The sequence below is a fragment of the Jaculus jaculus genome, chromosome 17, assembly GCF_020740685.1.
Source record: "Jaculus jaculus isolate mJacJac1 chromosome 17, mJacJac1.mat.Y.cur, whole genome shotgun sequence".
NCBI classification, from domain to species: Eukaryota; Metazoa; Chordata; class Mammalia; order Rodentia; family Dipodidae; genus Jaculus; species Jaculus jaculus.
The window spans coordinates 68,753,295-68,780,813 of NC_059118.1; the positions used below are offsets into that span (position 1 = coordinate 68,753,295).

Sequence of the window (27,519 nt, forward strand, 5' to 3'; positions counted from 1 at the left end):
CCACTGGTGCAATAGTGGTATGGATGTTATAGGAGTAACAAACTACTTTTTGATTGCATTTGAAACCCAGTCCATAGGAGGGAACTCATGTCTGATATTGTAACCCTGGCCAAAAGCCTATGGCTAGGGACATAGGCTAGGGGAAGGAAGGGTGGTGGTGGTGGTAAGAAGACCACTATTGTAGTTATTCTAAATAAATAGCATGTCAAGCTGATTTCTCTATATCTGTATTTGTTCCCACATTGCTGCTGCTTGAGGCCTAGATCACAGAGGTTTCTTATTACATTGGGTAGTGGATAATGAAGCTAAACCTAGCTGCAAATTGCAGAGAACAAGTGACTTCTGTGGGATCATCCTCAGACAGGACATCTACACCACTGTATTCAAGGCTCAGGGAGCCTTAGGTGAGAGGGGGCAGCAAAGGCCTAAAAGTACCAGGGTGTGGAGGAGGGCTGCAAAACACTGCCTTATAGATGTGACATAGCTGTTACATCCATGAATTCATAGCAGCTGTGATTTACTGAAAAATATTTAGCCTGTAGATACTTCAGTATCAATGGGGAAAGGAGACCTTGCACTTTTCAGAGTAGCTAATGGCTGCTAATGGTTGGTGGAAGAGAAGTCAGATTCATCAGTGGTTCTGCCCATCCCAAGGTAAGAATCTTTCCACCAATGATCATGCAAAGAGCCCAAATTAAAAAAGGTAAGAGGGCTGGAGAGATGGCTTAGTGGTTAGCCAGATGCACAAGGGGTCGCACACATCTGGATTTCATTTGCAGTGGCTGGAGGCCCTGCTGTACCCATTCTCTCTCTCTCTCTCTCTCTCTCTCTCTCTCTCTCTCCTCCTTTCTCTGTCAAATAAATAAAAAAAATATAAATATAAGAGATACAAGAAAGTAAGATGAAGTTTAATGGAAAAGAAGGGTGTTAGTGGAAGGGGGAAGGGGATAAGAGAGGGGGAATTGAGGGGGATAAAATCAAAATACATTATATACATTTATGGAAATGACAAGATTGAAATAAATAAATAATAAAAGATATTAATATTACAGATATTTTCTCTAGTGGATTGTGTTTCAAGTTTATTTGTGCAGCCACTCCTCCATGTCCATGGGTTTTCCATCTGCAGATTCAACCAACCTTAGATCAAAAATATTTTTAAAAAGCCGATTCTTGTCTGCACTTAGCATATATTGGCTTTTGTCTTGTAGTCATTCTCTAAAATACAATATAAGAACTATTACACAGCATTTTAATTGTATTAAGGGGTATAAATCATCCAGAGATGATGTCATGCCCTGGAAGGATTTGCACAGGGTCAGAGTGAACATTGTGTTGTTTTATAGAAAGAACTTGAGTGCCTGTGGATTTTGTTATTTGCAGGGAGACCTGTGCACAATCCTCCATGGATACCAAAAGGAAACAGTACTATTTTTCCTTATATAGTATAGTTAAACTTTTCTACACACATATACACACACAAACACATGATGCCCAAGTTATTTTTCTCTATAACCTCTGTGATCACCCCCTTCTCTTTCTCTTATTTTAAAAAAATACTTAAGTGTTCACAACACTTGCTTTGAATTTGTCATTGGTAGTTGTTTTCCATTTAATCCTCCCCCTCCTCTTGTGTGTGCTTCTTATGTAATATGAGGTGGGTATTCTACATATCTTCTCTTCCAGATGGATAGTCATTTATGCCAGTACTGTTCATTTGGTATGCCAACCTCTGTCAACTGGACTGAAATACCAACTGTGTCATCATTAAACTCTTGTATTAGTTCAGTTATGGTACTGGTTTCTTTGTTTTGCTTCATTAATCTACTTTTATCTCTCAATAATATCATTTTATTTTTCTTATAGTGAAACTCTACTGTGTTTTAGTAGCAGGTGAGGCAAGGGCCACATCCCTGCTTGCCCTAAATGTTTTTCTTGCTACCTTCGGGCATTTATTTTTCCATATGGATATGAACATAGCTTCATTCAACCCACATTCCACTAAATCCAATTGTAGTATACACTAATTTTCTTTGTAATTTGAAATTTCATAGTATTAAATCTTTCAATAATACATTTGTCATTTATTCAGAGCATGTTTAATGTTTCTCAACATCTTTACAGTTTACTTCACATAAAATGAACTGTCTTTCTTTCTAATTTCCTTCTTTCTTTCCTTCTTTCTTCCTTCCTTCCTCCCTCCCTCCCTCCCTCCCTCTCTCTCTCTCTCTCTCTCTCTCTCTCTCTCTCTCTCTCTCTCTCTCTTTTTGTTTTTCTTTTTGGTTTTCCAGGTAGAATTTTACTGTAGCCCATTCTGACCTGGAATTCACTATGTAGTCTCAGGTAGACTCGAACTTATGGTGATCCTCCTACTTCTGCCTGCCAAGTGCTGGGATTAAAGGCGTGTACCAACATGTGCAACATAATGAACTGTACTTCTCTATTTTTAAATTTATTCATTTTTATTTATTTATTTTGTTTTTCAAGGTAGAGTCTCACATGAGCCCAGGCTGACCTGGAATTCACTTGTAGTCATAGGGTGGCCTCAAACTTATAGCAATTCTCCTACCTCTGCTTCCCCAGTACAGGGATTAAAGGCATGTACCAACATGCCTAGCATGAATTGTATTTCTTATTGAATTTTTATGTTTTATAGATTTAGTCCCTATGACAAATTAAACATTTCTCCAGCATCTATTTTTCATGAGTTTAATACCATGATATAAAAAATTATTTATTTTTGTATATTTACATTACCAGATTCTTTGTTTAATTTGAATAATTCTCCCCACCCCATGTCTTGGATTTTCTACATGTGGACTCATATCAGCAGCAGATAAAGAATATCTAGCATTGCTTTTCAGCATCTCTTAGACTTTCTTCTTTTTACACTTACTGGATGTCAGACCATGTGACCAGTATTGGAAGTCATAGGCCTTCCTGGACATTCCTGGTATCACTGGAAGTGACTTTAAATTTTTTCTGTCTACAATTATTTCTGTTCCTACTTAACTGACATCACTTCAACAGGTATTCCATTTTTACAAAAGACCTTGGCATGTTAATTTGTTTGTATGATTCTTTTTCATAGGGATGATAAATTATGTTAGTATTTCCTCATAGTGAATGCTGGGACATCCCTGATTGAACTTGGATTGATTATTCTCTGTATTCTTTTGAGACTCCATGGATTCTACTTGTGAAATTTATCAAAGATTTTATTCATAAATGTAGTGGTTTGATTCAGGTGTCCACCATAAACTTAGGTATTCTGGATACTAGGTTCCCCAGCTATTGACAATTGGAAAGTAAAGCATCCTGGGGGTGGTGTATTGTTGGGGACAGGCTCATGGGTATTATAACCAGCTTCCCCATGCCAGTATTGGGTACACTCTCCTGTTCCTGTTGTCCACATTATGTGGGCCAGGGGATGATGTCCATCCTCTACTCATGCCATCGTTTTCCCCTGCCATCGTGGAGCTTCTCCCTCAAGCCTGTAAACCAAAATAAACCTCTTTTTCCCACAAGCTGCTCTTGGTTGGGTGATTTCTACCAGCAATGTGAATCTGACTACAGCAATAATGATGGTCATCTGAGAAGTTTACCATTCTAATTTTATTAAGCTCTCTGTATCTCTTTCCTATCATCAGGTTGATGAAGGACATTCGACCTTAGTGGTCATTCCAAATAACCAGCGTTAAGGTTTATTTATTTTTTTCACTATCTTTAGTTTTTCATTTGTATTTACATTTTCATTGATTATATTTTCCTCAATGTTTCTATTTTTGCCTTTATATTTTAGACCCTTATCCATATGTTAAAGTTAAACAGTTAGATCTCCTTTAGTTAGATAGCAGATAACTCATTTCACAATGTCCCCAGAGCAGGATGAGAGTGAGTGCACAAAAAGGGAAGACAACAACACATCAATCAATAAATAAGAAAAATAAATTTAGTGATTTGGACAAAAAAACCAGCAGGGCTTAGAGTAAACATTAATTTAACATGTTTGGAAGTAAGCAACATTGTTTATCCTGGTTCTCATATCAGATTAGGTCCTTGTTCTTCCATACAATAGTTATTAATTTCAAATGCATGTACCTACATGCACATATTTATGTATACATATATAAACACACCATATCTACACACATGCACACACTAGCTGTGCAAATGCTCCTCCACATGTGGGGCTGCTTCTACCCATATTAAGTGGAAAATGTCAATCAGAATCTCATTTGCTGCCTCTCCTCTCCTGTACCATAGCCACAGCATGCTGCAGTGATGGTCCTGAACCCTTCTCATGGAGGCTGACTGGGAATTATGGCTCACTGCTGTTCCCAGCATCATAAGGGAAGATTTGTCTAAATTCACAACTCAAAGTATTATATCTACTAAATTCTTTTCACTTTCATCCCAAAAGTTGAAAACTGATGTTTACTCATCCTAAGTAGGAGACCATGTCTCTATATATTTAAATGACAGTAACTGAAAGTTTCCTTCAACACGAGGGGTCATTTCCTATGGAGAAGAAGGCCCATTCCAGACATATTCCAAGTTTTGGTTTCAAGTTGGGTTCTTACGTTGGACCAAACTGAACATCTCATGACATGTGCTAGTGAATGTTTTACTGAGTGGATGGCTATGAGATGTGAGGTCCTGGTAATCTCCTTCACCTATCTCTGTGCTATGAATTTGGTTGGCTTTGAGCTCCTGCTAGGATGCCGCTGGACACAACACCAATGTTAACAGAAGCTTAGCTATTTTATTTCCAGTGGTAAATTAAAGATGAGCTCCCATTCCTGTCCTTACCAGCAAACAGCTCTTCCTGGAGCAGGGGCATCACTGGGTGTGGGCATGACAAGAGCATGAAGCACTCGATGGGCAAGTTTCACAGACACATTCCTGTGGTTCCCTGGTTGTTTTGAGAGACTTAGTCATGGCTCTAAGTTTCTAATTACAGGGTTTAGCTTTTATTTTTAAAAACAACATGGTCTTCAGTGTTTGTTCTTTGTAATGTTGGCTATTTCTTCTCTATAAAACCTTTGTACTGACAGCCTGAATATCCTGACATTTTGAAGACTCTTAATCTAAGTGTGTGCAAGAAAGGACAGTATGCTAGTTGGTTTAACTTTCTTGTGAAAATGGGCAAGGTGAGGTGAAGGAAGTTGCTTGAGGACCCATGACTGGATAGCACAAGCATCAGGACTTAGACCATGTGCATTTTGAACTTGTTTGGTTCATGTATGAGATAGCTACCACATTTTAAATCATTTAATTTTGTTTGTTACAGTAAGGAAAGAATAAAGACATGAGATCTATGCATCACATGACATATTGTTAGAGATTTTCGTTTTGCCCTTTCCATAATGCTTCTAAAGGAACAGAGCATTGAGAGCAGACAGCACAGTGATGATTGATGGTCAGTTTGACAGGTCACACACCACACAGAGGGTAGGTCGGCTCCACGTGGAGTTCAATTATTAGTCCAGTTGCTCATTTAGAAAGGAAGCTGGGATATGGCTGTGTAGTCTAATCGAAGCCAAGACCTATCTTCTCACCAGAGTTTTTGGAAGATATTCAGCACAGACCCTAAGATTAGACAGGGCCACTTAGCACTCGCACAGTGAAAGAGAAGGTTGTGAGGCTTTGGAGACCAGCAGGAGGCTGGCAGAGAGCAATCTTACTGCAGCCTCCACTCTCATTGACTGTCAAGATCTTGGGCTTAGCTGGAAAGAAGCAGGTATTCAGAGGAAGGGAACAAAGCAGGACGGTGATCAGGATATATTGTGCATATGTATGAGCATTGTCAATAAAAAGTTAAAATAAAGATCTTAGGTTTATGCATATTAGGTTGTCCCACATTTGAAGTCAGTAACTCTAGAAAGGCTCTAATAAGGTGTGATGTAACATCCTTGCAGGGAGATGATGAGCTGCATGTTCTTAGCATAACAAGTGTCTATTAGTTTTCCTGAACTAACAAACACCTGGATAACCAACTAAAGACAGGAAAAGGTTCATTTTGGCTTGCTGGTTTGGAGGCTCCAACCACAATCCTTTGGCCTTGGTGCTTCTGGGCTCAGGCAGAGCACCTCACTCAGTGCTGACCATTTCCCCTCATGGTTGCAGGGCTGATCAGGAACTATGGCTCACAGCTCTTCCCAGCAGCATGAGAAAATATTGAGTTGAAAATTGCTAGTGTAGGCAAAGATTGACATTCAAAATTCCAGGCATGGTTTCTACCAAATGCCAAAGTCTTTCATATCACTGTGAAATTGAACCATTGTAAATTGAGATCTTTCTGCATGAGAAGACAGGACCAAAGTGTAGGATGTCTGTGGCACATTCTCTGGACAGGGACCTAAAGGGGAAAGTCATACATATCTCAGACAATATACTACTTTACTAGGGCTACATCCATCCTGTGGTTCTGAAAAACCCTTCCTGGTGCTTCAGAATTTCTCAGAAGTGGAAGGAAGGCTATAGGAAGCAGAGACTTATGTGAGATTTGCTTTATTCAATGTTTCTATATTCCTCCTTCTTCTTCACCTTTTCCTCCTCCTTCTCCAAAAAAGTACCTTATAAACTTGAAGAACTGTGAATCAGAGTGGATTGGACAAACTGCTTCTATGTGTCTGAAGGTGTCTCTCCTTGTCACACACCACATGGGTTGTCAGTTTCCCCCAAGCCTGTTGCTGCCTCTCAGGCCCAGGAAGTTCAGCAGTTGTCACTCAGTGATGGCACACAGTTGGGCAGAAGATGGTAGGACAGAGGGGTCCTATCTGAGTGTTGGAAGTGCAGTCATGGTTTTGCCATGTCTGTGTATTTGTTTTCACTTAAATTCTCTTTCAGTAATAAAAACACTGAGAAATACAGCATGCTAGTGCCCATGGGCACTCTAACAGAAAGACATGAGAAAGCTTAATGAACTAAGGCTGATGGGTCAAGATGATAAAAAGGAAAGTGAGAGAAAGGAGCAAACCAACATATAACTCCTGTCCTGTGATACTTCACTCTGTAGGGTAAAGATGCAGCATACTGCTCTGCATAATACCACCACTATTCAGCTCCTTGTATGATCTGTCATCACAAAAAGGATAGGCACAGTACAATGAGATATTTGGGGAAACATGGAGCCTGAGAGAGAGCCTGAGACAGATACAGAGAGTGCACATATTCACAGTTTATTAGTTATAGTTGCTAATCTCTTTCAGAGCCCAATTTATGAATTAAATCTCGGCATAGGTATGTATGTGAAGGTAAATCATGATGTATGTATGGTGTGAAACTTCTGTAGTTACAGACAATCACTGTAGGTCTTGGAACATATCTCCCCTCTCCCCGATGAGAGGGACAACTATATTTCCAGACATTTCCAGGAGGTTCTGAAGGGACAGGTTTAGAGGATTGGTGTGGAAGGCAGTTAACATTGTTGTTGTAGTGGCAGGAATGAGCCCATGGGTGGCAATTTACAGTAGCTGTTAGGTATGCCAAGAAGAGGGAATGCTTGAGTTTCCAGATTAAGCAGTATTCCTACAGAACTGTGTCTGGCCCCATAGATAAGCAAAAGAGGGGTTTTGGTGTTCTTGAGCTGCTGGCAAAGAAGAGGAAGCACTTGATGCAGTACAAGTGTCCAATGACCTGGATGGTCATATTTTTCTAGTCTTTATACTTTACTCCTGTGATTAGACAGATTGTTTAAATATTGTTAGCAAATATGGTATCCCCAGTTAAATCTGAGTTTATGATTAGATAATTTAAAAAACCTAACAGATATGTTCCATGCACCATTTAGGACTTGCTTATGTATAAACACTATTGATGGCTTATTTAAACTTATCATTTAGCAGGATCTCTATATCTTATCTAGCAACCCTGAGTGTATTTGGAGAGGTAGAGGAGGAGAACACTGACCTGTTAGAAGTCTACTGTCTTGTGAAGTAGTTTTGAGCAGAGCTGAGTCTCAGGACACTGGTGCAGATTAAATAGCATATGTTAAACCAACAACTGGGGTGCCTATTGCTAGATTACAGTTAGATTACCTCCAGATGATGGAGAACATTGGGTGTATCTCAGATAAGAACCTAGAGTAGGGTTTCTGCTCACCCTACACTAGACACTAGGCAGCCTGTGCCCAGCACTATGCTGGTGTGTTACCCAGAAAGAGGATGCAGACAAGGCCTATCTCCTTCCACAGTTCATTTGCTGGAAACCTAATCCACAAATCCATATGTATTTGTAGTTGGGACCTTTGAGTGGTAATTGGAATTTGATGAGGTCATGAGAGTGGGGCCCATAATGGCTCTCATGGGTTTTGAGACAAGGAAGGAGGCTGATTTCACACACTTGCTCTGTCTCACCACAGAGTGCCATGTCATGACACTGTGAGGCCCTCCTGACATGTGAGCAGACTCTTGTCTGTACTCCTATGTTTCCCCCAGTCCTAGGACCATGTAAATTACACAGTGTGTGATAGCAACACAGAACAGAGTAAGCTTCCTTCTCTGCTCTTTTCCTCCATCTTTGACATCTTTCCTCCCTTTCTCTCCTTTTCGCATAGGATTGATGGCTCAGGTCTGATGCCAGGACATGAGGGAGAGCAGATGACATCAGACAGGGCCACAATAACCCAACAGATGGCAGAGGAGGAAGACGGTAAGCAAATGAATACTTAATTGCTAAATTGGTCCTTTTTATTTTGAGGAATTACAATAAACTGTGTAAGAATGTGGCTTACAAGAATGTAACCAAAGGAAGGGCTGTTTGAAACCTATTTGAGTAGAGCATTAAGGAGTACAAATAGCCTGTAGAATTGCTGGTATGGGTGGCTGGGACACTAGGAAAGGTCTTAGAGCTGGCTGTGGGGGACAGTGTACAGGAGCAAGGCCTGAATGCAACAGGTCTAGAGCGGCCAGCTGCTTTTGTTGATGAATTAGGAACTGATTTGTAAAGTTGGTGCCTTGCAAAGTTTAATTAAGGTATAAATAAACAGTCATTCAGGCCTGGGTACTATCTGCTCCTCTCCCACAGTTAGTTAAGCATGAGTATTTGTAAGGCTTGTATCTAGACTCCACTCATCTCATAGTACTGATTACAGATTTTCCCTAAAGAAGGAGTCTGGGCATGAGAGGCACACCTTCAGTTTCCTCCTTTCTACAGTAGGAAGATTTGGGGTTATATGTTTATTTTTTTTCTTCTGAACTCCAAGAACAGTAAGAAAGACATCTAAAGAATGCCTATGTATTTATGTTGGCCTAATTGCCCCCATTAAGTTTAATTGTCATGATTGCATCTTTACTGTCATAACTGTTGTTCCTGTTGTCTTGAGAAGGTTCACTAAAAGCATTGTGAGGTCTGTGCAGCTGCTTAAGTGGTGTTTGATTCTATTTATGTTTTGCATAGCTTACTTCTTGATCTTAGGGATATTTCATATTTCACTCAGTCTCCACCTCTTTGAGGGTAGGAAAAAGAAATGTGACTATGATCGCATGATGAAACCAGCCATACAAATACAGGGAATCAAATGGTCCCTGAAAGTTTTCTTGTCACTGTTGAAGGCAACAAACATTTTTTGAGACTATGTGACAAGTAATTTCCCTGTATTTGCATCCAGTCTACAATGGGGTACTCTGTTTATTCTTCTTACATGCAATTCATAACTTTCCCTCAATCTCTTATTTCTCTCTTCCTTACACCTCATCATTATAACCCATAGTTACAACCTTCTTCAGCTTTGACTACTTCTAAAATTTGAGTCCCTAACAGTATGTTAACTTTCCCTCCAAGATACCTTTTCCACCTAAGTCATTTTCAAAGATGATCTAGCTCTAGTCCTTATATTAACCTCTGACTATTTTGCTCTCATTTATAACCTTCATAACTAAGAATTCAAGTACACTCCATATCATCCTTGTTTGTTTATTTATAGTTATTGAAGTCAAATGAAACACTGTGTTATTAGCTAGTATGATGTTTGCATGGTAGGCATATCCACTATGTGTGGTCTCCACAATTAATATTCTGCCCTGTCAGTAATATAGAGGCCACATTAGACAATGTTACAACCTGAACCAAAAATATCTTATAAACTGTGCACCTGAGAACACAGCAATAAAATTCCAAGATATGAAATAACACTACATGCATTAATTTCAATGCAGTAATATAAGAAACATAATAATAAAGATAACATTATTTTTCCAAAAATTACTAATCCCATACTAATGGTTTCCAGTAAGGATGAATTTTATGACATCCCAACAGAAAACTCAAAAAAAATTATAAGTATTTTCAAAGAAATTGAAGAGGACAAACAAACTTCTGAAAGGATTCCAGGAGAACACACACAAATAAAGCAAGCTAAATGAAATTAGGTTAATAAAGATATGAAAGAGAAATTAAGTAAACAGTAAAGATAAAATAAGGCAAAGGAAAAAAACCCCTAAAACTCTAAAAATGAAAACTCACAAATTAAATGTAAAAAATCCCCCATGGAAAGTATCATCAGTAGAAAGGATCAAGGAGAGCACAAACGTCTGGCCTTGAAGAGAGGATGGAGGTATTGAAATATTCCAACAAGGAAAAGATAAATTAAAGAGGGTATGATCAGGAATTTCTTGTTTTATGAGACAGAGAGAGTGAGGGGAGGGAGGGAGAGAACTGGTGTGCCAAGGCCTCCTGCCACTGCAATTGAACTCCAGATACGTGTGCCACCTTGTGCACATGTGTGACCTTGCATCACCTGGTGCATCTGGCTCACATGGGGCCTGGAGAGTTGAACGTGGGTCCTTTGGTTTCACAGGCAAGCGCTTTAATCACTAATCCATCTTTCCAGCCCATGATCAAGACTTTCAAGACATGACATGACATGTTTCAAGACAAAATGAAAAGAGAAAATCTAAGAATTATGGACATATAAGAATGCATAGTAGTAGTCATTTCCCCACAACTTAGAGAAAAATATGCCAATACAGATACAGGAGGCATTTATAAAACCAGAGATCAGAAAAAATATCCCCTATAAATATTATAACCTATTACTTATATAGAACAAGGAAAATATACCAAAAGCAGCAAGACAGAAATAGTCATTTATAAATCCAGGCCCATTAGAATAATAACAAATTTCTCAACAGATCTTTAAAAGTGAAGAAAGCTTAAAATGATGCATTTCAAGTTCTGAAAGATAGCAACTGCCAGTCCAGGCAGCTAGACCCAGCAAAGCTATCTGCTATCATGGAAGGAGAAAGAAGAGCTTTCTATGATAAAAACAAATTCATGGCCACTAAGCCTAAATACCTTAAGGGAACCTTTGAATTGAAGGGAAAGGCAAATATATACATGAATCTACAGGAAAGAATAAACTGCTCGAATAATAGTTAAGCAACAGAGGAACAGGAAAACACCAAGCACCACAAAATCAACAAGAATGAAAGACATGAATAGACATCTTTCAATAATAACTATGAATATAAATGGTCTTAATTCCCTAATCAAAAATAGATTATCAGAAATGATTAAAAAGCAGACTTTTTCTATTTGTTGCCTTTAATATACATATTTTAGTATAAAAGAAAACCACCATTTTAGGATGAAAATGATACTTTAAGCAAAAGGGGCTAGGAAATAAGCACCTGTCACTGTTCTATAGCTGACAAGATAGACTTCAAACCAAAACTAGTTATAACAGATGTAGAAGGTCATGTTATACTAATTAAGAGAACAAACCAACAACAGGATGTTATAATTCTAAACAAATAACAAATATAGGTGAGCCAGTTTCATAAAACAGGCACTATTACATGCCATCTCACAGATTAGTCCCAGGACAATAGTAGTGGACAACAGCAGCACCCACTGTCACCAACTGACAGGTCATTCAGGCTAAAAACAGAGAAATGGGCTGCAGAGGTGGCTTACCAGTTAAGTGCTTGCCTGTGAAGCATAAGGACCATGGTTCAAGGCTCCATTCCCCAGTACCCATGTAAGCCAGATGCACATGGTGGCATATGCATCTGGAATTTGTTTGCAGTGGCTGGAGGCCCTGATGTGCCCATTCTCTCTCTCTCTCTTTCTCTCTCTGTTACTCTCAAATAAATAAGTCAAAATAAAAAAGTTAAAAAAAAAACCAGAGAAACATCTGAACTAAATGACAACATAGAAAAAATGGATCTAACAGCCATATTCAAAATATGCATTCTTCTCAGAAATCCATAGAATTCTCTCTAAAATTGATCATAATTGGAACAAAAAGAAAATTTTAAGAATATAGGAAAATTTACGTAATTCCTTGCATTCTACATGATGATAGTGGGAAGCAAACTATAGTCAACAGCATGAGCAACTACAGAAAAAAAAAAACTCATGGCAATTAAAAATAACACTATCAAATGTTGAATTGATCATTAAGAAAATTTAGAAAATATATCAAAATCTACTGGTACCATGAAAGCAGTCCTATGAGAAAGTTTATAGCTTTAAGTGACTACATGAAGACATCAGAGAAATCTTAAATAAATAAATTAATGATATAGTTTTGGACCTTCAAAATATAACCAGCCAAATCCAAAATTAGTTGATAGAGAGAATGAAGATCAGGGCAGAAATTAATGAAATAGAATTGGGGAAAAAAATGCAAGGATGAACCAACAAATTGGTACTTTGAAAGTATAAGTAAGATCAATAATCCTTAGCCAAACTAAAAGAAAGAGATAAGACAAAAAATAATGAAATTAGAGATGAAAAGGGAGACATTACAGCAGATACCAATGAAATCTAAAATGCCATAAGGACACATCTTAAAAACATATACTCAATTACCTATCAGAAGGTGCAATGTAGGCTATTGGGTCTGTTCCATCAACAGACTAACTCAGCTGTGGACCCGACATACTAGCATTGCCAGACAAGATGTGTATACTGTTTAATCATTACATGACCATGATAGGCGTGTGAGCTGCTTTCTGACTGGAATTGAAGTCCATTCCATAAGGAAGAACTTATATCTGATACTATAAACCTGGCCAAAAGTCTGTGACTGAGAAGGTCATGTGTCACAATGGGGAAGCTATTGTTATTATTTTGATTAAAGAACAAAGGATGCTTAAAGGGTGTGCCTGTCAAAATGCCTTCCATAGGGCTAGAGGGATGGCTTGGTGGTTGAGGTGCTTGCCTACAAAGCCAAAAGACCCAGGTTTGATTCCCCAGATCTCATTTAAAGCCAGATGCACAAGGTAGCATAGAAATGTGGAGTTCATTTGCAGTGGCTGAAGGCCCTGCTCCATCCATTCTCTCCCTGCCTTTCTCTCTCTCTCTCAGATAAATAAATAAATAAATAAATAAATAAATAAATAAATAAAATATTAAAAAATACTTTCTAGGGCTGGAGATATGGCTTAGTGGGTAATGCGCTTGCTTACAAAACCTAAAGACCCATGTTCAATCTCTCTCCAGATCCCATGTAAGCCAGATGCACAAAGGTGAGGCAAGCACAGGGTTGCACATGTCCACTAGGTGGCACAACTATCTGGAGTTCGTTTACCATGCCTGAGGCCCTGGAGAGCCAATTCTCTCTCTCTCTCTCTCTCTATCTTATCTATGTACCTAAAATTAAAAAAAAAATACTTTCTACTTATTTCTGTTTATGCCCATAGATTAGTGCTACTGTTGACTCTGGTCCAAGAAGCTTCTTTTTGAAATAGAAAGAGAGAGGGAGAGAGACAGTGACAGAGAGAGTGGGTACACCAGGGCCTCTAGCCAGTGCAAATAACTCCAGACACAATGTGCCACCTTGGGCTTCTAGTTTAACATGAGTACTGGGTGATTGAGTCTAGGTCCTTGGGCTTTGCAGGCAAGCACCTTAACTACTAACTCATCTCTCCAGCCCTACTTATGGAGCTTTAAGGGAACAATCATGTAATCATTGCAAAATAAAAAAATCAAAATAATTGATCATAATAGCAAATATCAACAACTTAAGGAGCAAGTGAGGAATATTTATTCCATGGAATTCTATGTGGCCATTGAAAACCACATTGTAGAAAGAAATTTAGAAGACTAAAGAAACGTTCACAAAATTGGTTCAAAAAAAAAAGTTAAAAATAGGTTCTATAATTTATCTCAACTTCTTTTAAAGATTAATTTTTATTTATTTATTAGAGATAGAGGGAGAGAGAGATGACAGAGAGTGAGAATGGTCACACCAGAGCCTCTAGCCACTGCAAATGAACTCCAGACACATGTGCCACCATATGCATCTGGCTTAACGTGGGACCTAGAGAATTGAACCTGTGTCCTTAGGCTTCGCAGGCAAGTGCCTTAACTGCTAAGCCACCTCTCCAGCCCTATCTCAACTTAAAAAAATATTACTTTTACAATATATACAAAATTATACACACATGTATATATGTACATAAATATGAAACCATGTGCATATTATATACATATAGTGGTAGAATAACAGAGATTGTTATATGTTTCATATATCCTTTGAGACATTTTCTGATTTCCAAAATTTATACTATTTGTGCATAAAATTTTTATAAAATTAGGAAAAAACAGATATTTTAATAGCCCCTGGAATCACTTTTATCCCTTATGTACTTTTTTTTCTCAATTTTTATTAACATTTTCCATGATTATAAAAAATAACCCATGGTAATACCCTCCCTACCCCCTCTTCCCCCTTTGAAATTCCATTCTCCACCATATCCCCTCCCCATATCAATCAGTCTGTCTTTTATTTTGAATATTTAATTTATTTATTTATTTATTTGAGCATGAGAGAGGGAGAAAGAGGCAGATAGAGAATGGGTGTGTCAGAGCCTCTAGCCACTGCAACAGACGAAATCCAGACATATGTGCCACCTTGTGTGTCTGGCTTTACATGAGTACTGGGGAATCAAACCAGTGTCCTTAGGTACCTTAACCACTGAGCAATCTCTCCAGCCCTGTTCTATACTTTTAAATGTATTAAATATATTTTATTTTTATTTATATATTTGAGAGAGAAATAGAGAATGGGCATGCCAGAGCCTCTAGCTATTGCAAATGAACTGCTGATGCATGTGCCACTGTATACATCTGGCTTACATGGGTATTGGGGAATCAGACTTGGGTTGTTAGACTTTGCAGGCAAGTGCCTTAACTACTGAGCACTCTCTCTCTCAATCTCTCTCTCTCTCTCTCTCTCTCTCTCTCTCTCTCTGTGTGTGTGTGTGTGTATATATATATATATATATATATATATATATATATATATATATATATATATGGCATTTTGCTCATGTTCACCTTCCATTACCTTCTCTTGTTCCCCTCTAACTTGCTGAACCCCTTGTTCTTCAAATCTTAGACCCAATTCAACTGTCTTTCTTATGACTTGCTGAGGTTAAGTGAGACCTACCTGTGCAAACAATGTAGGGGCTTACTTCCTAGATCATTGGCTGCTTACTTGTGGATATCTCACTGAATAAATCATCTCAGCCTGCTGCAGCCATCACTGACTGTCAGAAGTTTCTTGGGGAGGGGCCCATGAAACTTCTTCACCCATGATGGCATGTTGAGGAGCTCAGTCTTGTGCAAGTGAGTTCATGAGTGCAATGGTCATGTCATAACTGGAAAACAGCATTTTACAGCACTCCTCCCTGTGATCTGGTTCTTACATTCTTCCCATCCTTTCTTCTGCAGTGTTCCTTGAGCCTTGGGGTAGGGGTGGTACAAATGTTCCATGTAGGGGCTGAGCACTCAACAATCAGTTATTCTCTGCACTTTGAACCATTAGGAGTCTCTGCACTACCCACTATAAAAAGAAGCTCCTCAGCTGAAAGTTGACAATACCACTAATCTATGGGCAAAAACAAACTTAGAAGGAAATTTGACAGGCACAACATGTCCTTTTAGCAAAACCATAAATAGCAGTAGCTTCCCCATTGAGGCCTATGACCTTCCCAGTCACTGGTTTTGGACCAAGTTTACAATATCAGTTATAAGATTTTACTTGTTGACTGGGCTTCAAATCCAGTCAGCAGTTGGTTACCCTCTAGCAGTCATATCATTATTGTGCCAATGGGCACATCTGTCCTGGCAGGTTGTTAGTGTAATACTTAAGGTTGTAGGGTCCCCTGGCAATTAGAAAGGAACCCTCTATATCAGTTTCAGTTTGATTTCTGTTTCTTTCAACTAGTGTGAAGTATCTCCTATAATAAAGCATTACCACCAAGTTCTGGTGAACAGCCCACAGCCACCACATAGCCTGTACTATTTGGGGGGCCTTAGGAGTCTCCCTGACTAACAATTCCTGCCTTTGAGCTAGACTTTTACTTAATAACTTTCTAGGTGTAAAAGTTGCCTTTTCCAACTACACAGGGTTCTTTTGTTCAAACTCTTTATACACACACACACACACACATATGTATGTATGTATGTATGTGTGTGTGTATATATGTATATATATATATGGTCTGTTATAGAGAAAACTTCACATTTCTCTATAGTTAAACATGTTGTCTTTCCTTCATTATATCTTCTGTGGCTATGTTTAGAAACTCTGTGTATTAAGATAAGTCCAGGACCCATATAAGCCAGAAGCACAAGGTGGCACATGAATCTGGAGTTCCTTTGCAGTGGCTGGAGGTCCTGGTGTGCTCATTCACTTCCTCTTCCTTCCTCCCCCTCTCTTTCTCTTGCAAATAAATAAATAAATAAATAAATAAATAAATAAATAATAAAAATAAAAAGATAAGGATTTACCTATATTGCTCTCTAATTCTTATATTGGTAACTTCTGTATATCACTCTGTAATCTATTTGTGTATGTATAATATACCTCAGTATAGGATTAAAGCCATTTATTAAACAATTAATTTTTCCTTTTAAGTTAAAATTCTAACCTTTATTGTATAGATATAACACAGATATTAGTGACACACACACACACACACACATATATATAAAACATTTGGGGTTTATCTTACACTATAGTCCATTCAAATGATTTATTATTCTTATTTCAATATCACTTTGTGTTGACTTTATGCCTTTCTAACATGTGTTGATATCTGAGAAGCATGCTTTCTCTTTCTTCCCTGGTCAAAGGGTTCTTGGCTATTTTCTAGATGGTTGTTGGTTATCCCAAAAGCTCAGGCTCATTTTCCTTTTTGTCCTGCTAACAAATTGTTTGGTATTTAATTCTGGCCAACCAGAATATTTTGAGTTTGTTTGTTGAGAAACTTTTGATATATCACGCCCTGAATATAGGATCAAGAAACTATCTAGTACAGAGTCTTCTCTGGCATTTTATGGGTACATGGCAAATATGTCTTTGTGCATTGGTGAAGACAACTTCAGCAGTACATGGCTGATATCTCACTGTTGGTGTAGTTACTCTCCACATCCAGCCTCAGCTTCTTCACCAATATTGGGTATGGTTACTCCAACTAAGAGTTTGATGGGATACCATTTGGTATCCAGGTGACAGAGACATCCCCAGAGATGTCTGGAGTGATAGTAAACTGGAATTGAAAGGGGATTTTTTTTTCTTTTTTCAAGGTAGGGTCTCACTCTGGCTCAGGCTGACCTGGAATTCACTATGTAGTCTCAGGGTGGCCTTGAGCTCACAGTGATCCTCCTACCTCTGCCTCCCAAGGTCGGAATTAAAGGTGTGTGCCCCTACGCCCAGCTAAAAGGGATTTATTTTTGATAAAGCAAGATGAGGCCTTCTCAGAGCTTTGATCATCCTAGCAGCTCCAGGTGGTGAGTGAGGAAACTAATGCTGGAATTCAGCTGTCCTGACAGTGTCTTGTCTTAGGGCTTGCTTCCTTCTTGACTTTGGACTTCCACTGCTAATCACAAGGATAGACACACCCCATAAGGGGCTTATTGTGACTGCCATGGATGTTTACCTCTGTTTGAGTATGCAATATTTATCACATCTTGATTATACCTTGGTTAGTTCTTTTTCAGTCCTGGTTCAGCCAGATAGATGGAAAACTATTTCACTGGGACTGAATCAAAGGAAATGAGTCACTGCCAAGCCGATGTTATTGCTAGTTGGCCAATTAAAATCAAGAAGCATAGGCTACCTATTGGGACAACTGATTATTTATGGACTAGCAATCAACATCACATTCCCAAAAACTCAAAGAAGAATACAAATTCACAGTAGCCATTGTTAAGTCTGAAATCCTGGTTCTTTTCTTCCTCAAATTAATTGCTCGCACTCCTCATTTCTTACATATGATTGTTGTATATGTAAACACAGTATTTGAATAGGCATGGGAGGAATTATACAGACACATATACCTTCATGTACATGTAAATGATATGTGAGAACAAAGCCTCCATTTTCTCCCTTAGCCAAATGTGAAGTTTGTCATAGTCACATAACAATGATTTTTATTTCTGAATTTATACCCAAAGAAACAAATGTGGAGAGGAAGATGGAAGAAACATGGGTACCAATCCCAGCTTTCTGCTCTGACGTGTGCTGCTCGAGGAAGGCAGGCCAGCTGTGAGGGCTCTGCTGTGCACCCTTTCAGTCTCCTTTACCCTAGAAGAAAAAGAGAAGTTAGGAGCATCTGAAAATCAGCTAAATCCAGCCTTTTGTCCTCTCTAAACTCCAGCCTTCACTCACAACCTAAGAATTGGACATTTTACCTAAGTCTATTTTGAAATATCCAAATTATATACTGGAATGTATAGACAGAAAAGAGTTTTCCTATTGTCAACATTGATGTTTATTGATTTCAATCTACTGAAACTACTGATGGTAAAACTTGGGGACTTTTCCTTGCACCATTTACCAGGTACTAGGATGGCACATGGATGTTGAGGCACCCAGGGTTTTAAGTGTCGTCTGCTGGAAGCCAAGGCTGAGCTCTAGTTCTGAAACACAGAAAGCCAGAGTGCTGTCAGTGGCAGAAAAGAGCCCACTTTCTTATTTGGCTATTTTCCATAGTATTCAGATTCATATCTAAACTCAACATACTCTGTATGTTTCTCCCACATGCTGGGACTGGCCTGTTTTCAAAGACAGGACTTGGGAGTGGATGGAAAAGACTTGCATTTATACATGGTCATCTGTGCCATGGATCTCTTTCCAAAATGAAAACTGTCTTTGTTACAGCCAATGTTGTCCCAGGCCTCAGGAGCCTCCTCTGTGCTTTATGTACCTATCCCAACCTGGGAGCTTTTGTGAAAGAAAGACACATCTCCCTTCCTTTTGATGCTTTGTTTGAATCCTTGGCAAAAGTCTAGCTTATAATTTTTTAATTAAGATGTCTGCATTTGAAAAGGTGGTGACAACGGAGCTCCAGGCTCCTCTGGCTTATCACATGCTCCAGGACAGGTTTAGGTTGGATTTACATCAGGTCATAACATGAAGTCAAGATCTGTGATAATCTCATTATTAGTAACAGAGACTCATTGACATAAGGAGACACCCCAGTCCCCAACACAGTGTCTTTTGCACAATGCCTTTTGACTGACATTTCTTACCATTAAATTGGAATGTTGAAGTTTCATGAGGCTGATTTTTTACCTTGAAAGTGATCAGCTTTCTTTTTGGCAACCACTGATAGTTTGACTCACTTGGGCAAATAATTTAGAATATTCAGTTTAACTGCAAGAGGGTTTGGCACACTTAGGCAATCCTTGGTTTGATCTACTTTGAGGGTATTCTAAAAGGCAAACCTTACCTGCTTCAGAGGGTAGCTGGCATTTTCACCTTACAGTCAAGGGTGAAAGCATGGATTCTAGAAGGTAACTCTTAGGATATAGACCCCAAATCAGGAAAGCACTTCTTTTTCAACTCTTCTGTTGTTGAGAGTGTGGTTTTGTGTGACAGCTGTGATGGGGAAATGATGGTAGAGTGGAGACTGAATCTGTCAGTGGAAGATACAGAGAGAGGCCACAGACAGCCATGCAATGAGTAAGGACACGAGGGGACATCTGCTGAGGACAAGCCAGTTTCAGAGAGATTTATGGTCTATCTTTGCTTGTGTGACTGAGATGTCCAAGAGGCTGTGAGCATCTTTCTAAGCACTGAAGCTTTATGGTGCCAACTATGCTTGATGGTCATGTCCTATAGCTTCTTGCCCCTGATCTCTCTTGCCAAGACTATCACATCATGGCGGCCACTCTGGACAGTTTCACTTTACACGTGGAGTTCCCAAGGTAATTACTACTAAGTAGTAAAACAATGGTCAGTCTAGACAATTATGTTGGCTATTGCTGCCTCCATTCTAAATATCAGATAAATTATTTAAGTTTCTACAAGCTATTCTTTGAAACTTAGTTCTCTTTAAAAATGTTTCTGTGGCTTCCCGATGTACCTTTCTATACCCTGTGCAAAATACTGAATGCTATAACTTTGAATATCCTCATCTACTGATATTTCCATCTCTGCCATCTCTGGGTTTATTTATGTCAGTAGATCCAATTATTGATTATATTTGCCTGCTACTTTGCCCATTTGGTAATTGCTTTCTTCATAGTCAGACAAAAATTAATTTTTATTGTGTCAGGGTCTCATGTAGCTCAGGCTAGCCTTGAGCTTGTTTTGATAGCTGAGTATGATCTTGAGCTTCTGATCCTTCTGCCTCAATTATGAAGTGCCAGGATGGATCCCAGGGCTTTGGGCATGCTGGACCAGCACTTACCAACTGAGCTACATCTCTTTTCCAGGTATTGGGATTAGTGTCTGAGGAGAGTTGAGTGTTTTTGTGTTCTTTAAATCTTGGGCCTTGTTCTGGACTCAAGTTACATGGGAACATCTTTTGAAACACACTTTCAAGCTTGGGTAGGTGGTCCCTTGGCAGCCTTTGGTCTGGGGCCATGTGCTCTTCTAGGTTCACTCTGTGCCCCAGACTTTACCACCCTAGTTATGAAAATAGAAAGTATTCCTCACCCCATATAAGTTCCGAGAGTGTTATGCTTACTCCATCCTGGTATTTCTCCCTCCCAATTCAGGTTGCATCTTCACCTCCATTACCTGAGAAGGAGCCAGGCATAGTAAAACTGAACTCTTAGACTTGTGGAGCTCTCCTTTTGTGTATGCTTCTGTTGTAAAGAAAAGAAAGAGTACAGGGGAGACGTTGGAGGAATCTTTCAGGAGACTTCCTTGTGCATTGCAAGTATAACCATCTTGAGAACCTTGAATACTCAACCTGGGGTTGGTTGGGTTTGTTTGGGCTCTTTCTCTGGTACTGTATTCTCAGAAAACTCTTCATCAATTAATTAGACCATCCTAGGGCCCATTTTGTTCATGTCTCTAGGGAATCCCTGTCCTGTGCTGCCTGGTAGCCAGCATCTACAAATCAACATAGTATTTCTCCTGGTATTGGAGGCAAGGCAGACTCTGACCACTTTCATTCCAAACGGCCAGAGCCTAAGACATGGGTTTCTAGCTGTCCTCATTTTCATGTCTTTGGCATGCATGTTTCCTCGTCTCCAATTTCTGTATATATATTCCTTGCTACTGTTGCCTTGAATTCCCATGTTTCACATATTCTAATATTTACCCCCTCATGTCTTGCCTCACTTTTCTCTTTTTCTTGTTGTATTTTGCATGAAGTGCTTGTCTACAGACATACATGGCCATCTCTGTGGAGTGATCACAGTATTCTAGGGATGACCTTGACCCTCAAACAGCCCTTCCTCTTCTACTTTCCAAATGTGCAGAAGTGCTTGTGTTTATTACTGCAGAGTGCTCCCCTGCTGCAGGGCCACCAGCTAGACACCTGCATCTGTCCATCCATACAGCTGCCTCTCTCATGACTACTATTTTTACTATGGCTTCTTTTACAACTGAAGTTACTCTGCACCAGCAAACTGTTGTCTATTTTTCTGCTATCAATGCAAGTAAGCTTATGTCCAACAAATATGTCAGATGCAATTATATTTGGAAGACTGGAAGTTAGTTTGGGCTTGATGTGATGAAGTCATTTGTCCTTTTATGAAATAATGCACTTCAATTTTGACCTCCATTTTATTTAAATCATTGGAATCAGTGTCCCAGGTTCCCTGTTCATGTCTGCATTCTGCAAATACAATGACTGGTATTGCTTATGCTGCTCTTGCGAACTTGACAGTCTTCTCTCCTCCAAGGATCAATCCTACTCAATCCAGCAAGCTGCTTGTGAGAAATGTCCTTTCCATAGCCTCAGCATTGTGTTCTTTGTTGGGTAGGGAACGTTCAAAGATGCAAGACTAATTTTTTGTGTCACAGGATGTTGTATAGCCCAAGTTGGCCACAAACATGCAATCCCCTTTGCCTCAACCTCCCAAGTGCTAGTATTACAGACATACACCACCATATCCAGCCTGGAAAATGAAAACACGCTAACACACATCTTTCAAGATATTATCCTGGAGCAAAACCATCATTGTTTCCCACTTTAATGCCTGTTCAGCCCATGTTCTTGCTCTATCCCAGAGGCGATGTTTTTAAAGGTTTTTTCCAATCTTCTTTGGGCTTTGGGAAGCTTTTGGTCTGTGGCAAAGGTGCTTTTTACTTCATGTTACTGTCTAGAACTCTTTGTTCAGGCCTTGGCCAGAAATAAAACCAAAACAAAACTAAGAAAAACAAAAACAACTAACTAAAGAAAATAACATTTGGCAGAAACTTGGCAACAGGAATCCCTCTGTTGCCAGAATCCTCATTCACAGTGTGGGTGGCTCAAATGGCACTTAATTAAATGCATTTTCCTATAAATTCTCAGCAGTGTGCTTATTTTTTACCAAGGGGTAGTAAGTACCCCATCACTAAGGCAACTAAACTTCACAGCTTGCAGAATATGGAACCAGCATGTGTAAATAACACACTGTTTTGTAGTGATTCTCAAAACAACAATGGACTTATCAGGTACCATGTCCCACACCAAGCTTTGTCATTCAGTACTTTCCTCCTACCTGGTATGTCTGTACAAGAAAAACAATGCCTGATGTTTTCAGTGCTGATTATAAATCATGCTCTATATTGGGCTCTTAGTCACACTTTCATTTAATATTCACAGCTTGGGGAGGCATGTACTACCTTTCTCATTTCAAAATGGAGAAAAGGAGACTGATAGAGGTCAAAATCTTGCTTCCATCAGTTGGAAAGTTGATGAGCATACAGAGTGGTGTGGAAGGACTATCTGGTGCCAGAGCTACTTTACCAAGGCAAGGTGCTTATGGTGTTTCTAGATAGTCTCTGGATACATTTCTTCATGCATGCCTAATGGATAATTTATGCATCTACTCATCTCATCTTTGAGACTCTTCTACCCAGCACTGGAATATTAGGAGTACAATACTGAGGGAAAGGCATTTTCTTCTCTATTGCAGTTACTGGGTGATATCAGGTGTAATATTCACATTTATTCTTTCTCATGATTTTAAACTAGAAAGAAGGCTACCTACACAGACATGTTCATATATTTTATGAAAGAGGTAAAAGCTGGGCTGGAGAGATGGCTTAGCAGTTAAGGCATTTGCCTGCAAAGCCAAAGGACCTCAGTTTGATTCCCCAGGACCCATGTGAGCCAGATGCACAAGGGAGTGCATGCATTTGGAGTTCATTTGTAATGGCTGGAGGCCCTGGTGTGCCCATTCTGTCTGTCTCCTCTCTCTGCCTCTTTCTCTCTCTCTCTCTCAAATAGATAAATAAATAAAATAAAGTTAAAAAAAACTTAAAAAATGAAAACAAAGTAAGTGTGCTAAAAAAAAAGAAAAAAGAGGTAAAAGCTGACTGAAAATGGTCAATTGGAACAAGAAAACATGCAATACCTGTTGATAATTGCATTTAGGGTGAACAGAGCAGACTGCTTCAATTCCAAGAGGTTAGTGGTGAGGGTCTGGAGTGTGAAGAGTCTGCAAAAGATATGGCTGAGGTCCACATACTCTTTTTCTCCTCCAGGGAAGTGGTGGAAGCTATGATTACATACAGATCACGGAGAACCAGACAAGTCATAGAGTGTGAACCAGACAACCCATACCAATGTCGTGTAAGCCTCCCCCTTCTTTGCTATAAGCCCTTTTATTCCCTTGCTGCCAGTAATAAAACTTTGGGCCCAAAAAGAAACAGTTTGCCTCAGTGGTCTTCTAAATTCTGAACCTAACAATACTTTGGATGATTACTTTTAAAATAGTTTATAATTTCTTATTTGACTGCTTCCTTACAGGTCTACATCTTGATTGGAAGGGCATATATACATTAGAGGAACAAATATACTACACAAATAATTGGATTTTCACATGTATTTATGATTTTAACTTTGAAGAGGTCATTTTCTTGATTCCAGTGTTTCATTTGAAGTCAACTGTCAGGTCAATTGTTACTTCTTTGACTCTAAAGGCATGCACTTCACCTCCAGTCCTCATCCTTGGCAATGTTTATTATTTCCAATTGTTTTTTATTTTCATAAAATTCTGCCTGTGATTTCAGCACCATGTAACTCTAATGTATTTAATTTTTTCCTCCATTTAATTTTTAATATTGTTTCAACTTTGCAGAGCTTTTAAAGTATGAGTGTTAACGATCTTGGTACTATGGGAAAATTCTTGTCTAGTTCCTCTTCAAATATTGCTTTTACTCCTCTGTATCTTTCTCTTGTGTATTCATCTATATTTCTTTTCTCTGAATTAGATCTCCAGGACGTGGCTGTGACAGTTGCTGAGTACTATGAGCCTCTGCTTACTGTGGGAGCTATGGGCATCTTGCTTGGGAAGCAGCGCATGCTTCAAGGAGAAGAATGAGGAAGAACAATGAACATGTAAATTTTTATTTATGTTTTATTCTCTGGAATCTTCATCCCAAAGTGATGACTAAATTGACCACTGTTGTCTTTGAACAACTTAGTCTGTATTTTGCTCAGCAAAAGCAGTCATTCTTGGCAGAATGGTTGAACCCATGAAATCTCCTTCCTCAGAGCCAATAATGGTAGTTTTTCATCAATAACTTTGAGTTGGAACTACTGTTTTTCTTTCTTTTTGCACTCACAGAGTGAACTTTTATTTACAATACACAATTTATAATCTATTGTATTTGATTAGTTCAAGTGAAGAACATTATACTTTTTGCTTTAATAACAGTGGGACACAAAGCAAATTCTCAGGTAGTCCTATGTGAAATGTGCCCCAGCATTTAGTTTTCTATTAAAGGCAGTATTGTATGCCAATCGACAATACATTCTTTTTTTTAAATATTTTTTAAAATTATTTATTTATTTATTTGAGAGTGACAGGCACAGAGAGAAAGACAGGTAGAGGGAGAGAGAGAGAATGGGCGCGCCAGGGCTTCCAGCCTCTGCAAACGAACTCCAGACGCGTGCGCCCCCTTGTGCATCTGGCTAACGTGGGACCTGGGGAACCGAGCCTCGAACCAGGGTCCTTAGGCTTCACAGGCAAGCGCTTAACCGCTACGCCATCTCTCCAGCCCGACAATACATTCTTTAACTAGGTCACAGGGAGAGAAAGCAGCAAAGAAAATGTTTTGGATGTTCACACATATATTTGGCATCCTGTAACCTTGAATGTGGTGAACTAAAATTAAACTCAAGGTTTGTATGCTTTACATACTGTACAGGTTCTGACTCTGGAAATGCAAATGCCATTTCTCTATAACAAGTTACCTTCTGAGAAAGCTGTAAGGCTATGGTGAATTTCATCCGGAACACACAAAGAAAGTTAACAGACCTACCTTTATAGCCAATTGTCCATTAATGATTTAAAGGCTAATATATGGAAAAAATCTCTCACTTAAGCTTGATGCAATTATTACTATGGATACAGAATATTATTAAATCTGTCTTTATATTACAATAATTGGGACAGCTAAAAGTTGCCAAATAACAACAAAAAGGGGGGGGGGTAGAGAATGACAGCAAAAAAAAAAAATTAATTGTGTACCAACACCAAATTAAAGATATGCATTTTAAAGCAAGTAAAACAAATTTGAATGTCAAAAGAATAGATTCTAATAGCAGTAAAAAATACTTACATGCAGCAGAAAAATTACTCTAGATGGAGTGTGGAATCTAGAACCTGTTTCCATAGTGGCAGTAAGATGAATGTCATGTTCTTTGTTTTTTTATTGACAACTACGAAAGGAAATTACTTTTCCCAGACTGCTTCTCATGTTATGGTTTTAATGGGTCCATCTTGGTTTCCTGGGCAGACGTGAAATGTGGATTTCCAAGGACACTGCCGCAGCATTTGTGTCCCACTGGAACTGCAGCTAAGTTTCAGAAGAGTGTATTCAGGACTACTATTTTTCTTTTGGTTTCATTTTATCTACTGAGATAATGAAATACATGCTGCCAAAGTCACAAGATTAAAATTAAAGTGGGAAAAATCAGCTTTTAAAAATTCCAGAATCAACAGGAAGTCAGTCTGGGAAGATGGCCCTGTGGCTTCAATTCTTCATCTATAACATGGAATTGCTGCCTCAGCTACTTAATTATCACAACTACTGAGTACAGTGAAAGTAGAAAGAAAATTTTTATCAAATTCTCTCTTATTTCTCATTCCTCATTCTTTTATAAGTTAGCTCCATGTAGAAACTGAGAAATGAACTCTTAAAATCTTACTCTGAGGGCTGGAGAGATGGCTTAGTGGTTAAGCACTTGCCTGTGAAGCCTAAAGACCTTGGTTCAAGGCTCAATTCCCCAGGACCCACATTAGCCAGATGCACAAGGGGGCACACACTTCTGGAGTTCATTTGCAGTGGCTGGAGGCTCTGGTGCGACCATTCTCTCTCTCGCTTTCTCAATCTGCCTCTTTGTCTGTCACTTTCAAATAAATAAATAAAAATAAACAAAATCTTACTCTGACACCCAGCAGCATAAGTCTCTTATACCATGTCATAAGGCCCATGTCTGTCATCTTCCACTGCAGGACAGAACTGAAGGAGGATGAGCAGATGTTCCCTTAGTATGAAGCTGGATCCAAGAGTGGCATGTACTGAACCTGTACTATCTCTACAGGCATGGCTCTGTACATTTGGAAGCTATTTTGAAATGAGTTTCTAAAAGCAAAGAGAAAACTACCTGTCTGCAGAGGTGACTCTTCTGTACCTTGATCACCTGTTTCTATATTCAACTGTCATGAAGTTAGAAGAGCAGATGTGTGCATGTTAATTTAAGTACTGCCGAGAACACAAATAGGTGAGCTGATAATGGGCATATCTTGGTCATCTTAGTAAACCAAAATTGAGTCAACTTCTTTTTCTAGGTTAAGCCTAATCTAAAAATAACACTTTCATCTCTCATTAATAGGCTAGTTGTTATCTAATGTTTTGCTGTGGGTTCAGAGCCCCAGAATAAATCATGCTTTGATTATGGGGTGGGTCCAGTTGTGCTGACTCACTCAGGTTGGAGCTGGGCATGAAGTTGATCTGCCCCAGGTCTCAGTGGGAGCAGATCATCAAGTTCAGATCCTGTTTCTTTCCTACAAGCAAAGGTACAAAGCTCCTGCATTTGATCTGACAAGAGGGAGTGTGTGGTGGTATCAAGTGTGGGAACTAACATCTGAAGAATAATT

The 27,519-nt window shown here is 39.0% G+C and overlaps 1 long non-coding RNA gene across 2 annotated transcripts in view; it reads left to right on the forward strand.

Annotated features, from left to right (window-relative positions):
* LOC123455571 overlaps positions 1-24,753 on the forward strand; it is a 150,740-nt gene extending 125,987 nt beyond the window's left edge. The window contains exons 6-8 of one of the 2 annotated variants that reach the window (XR_006633995.1): positions 8,561-8,655; positions 23,897-23,984; positions 24,626-24,753. This is a non-coding gene — a long non-coding RNA (uncharacterized LOC123455571). The remainder of the gene's footprint in view (positions 1-8,560; positions 8,656-23,896; positions 23,985-24,625) is intronic. The other variant, XR_006633996.1, reaches the window with a different exon arrangement.
* Positions 24,754-27,519: the final 2,766 nt, after the last annotated feature.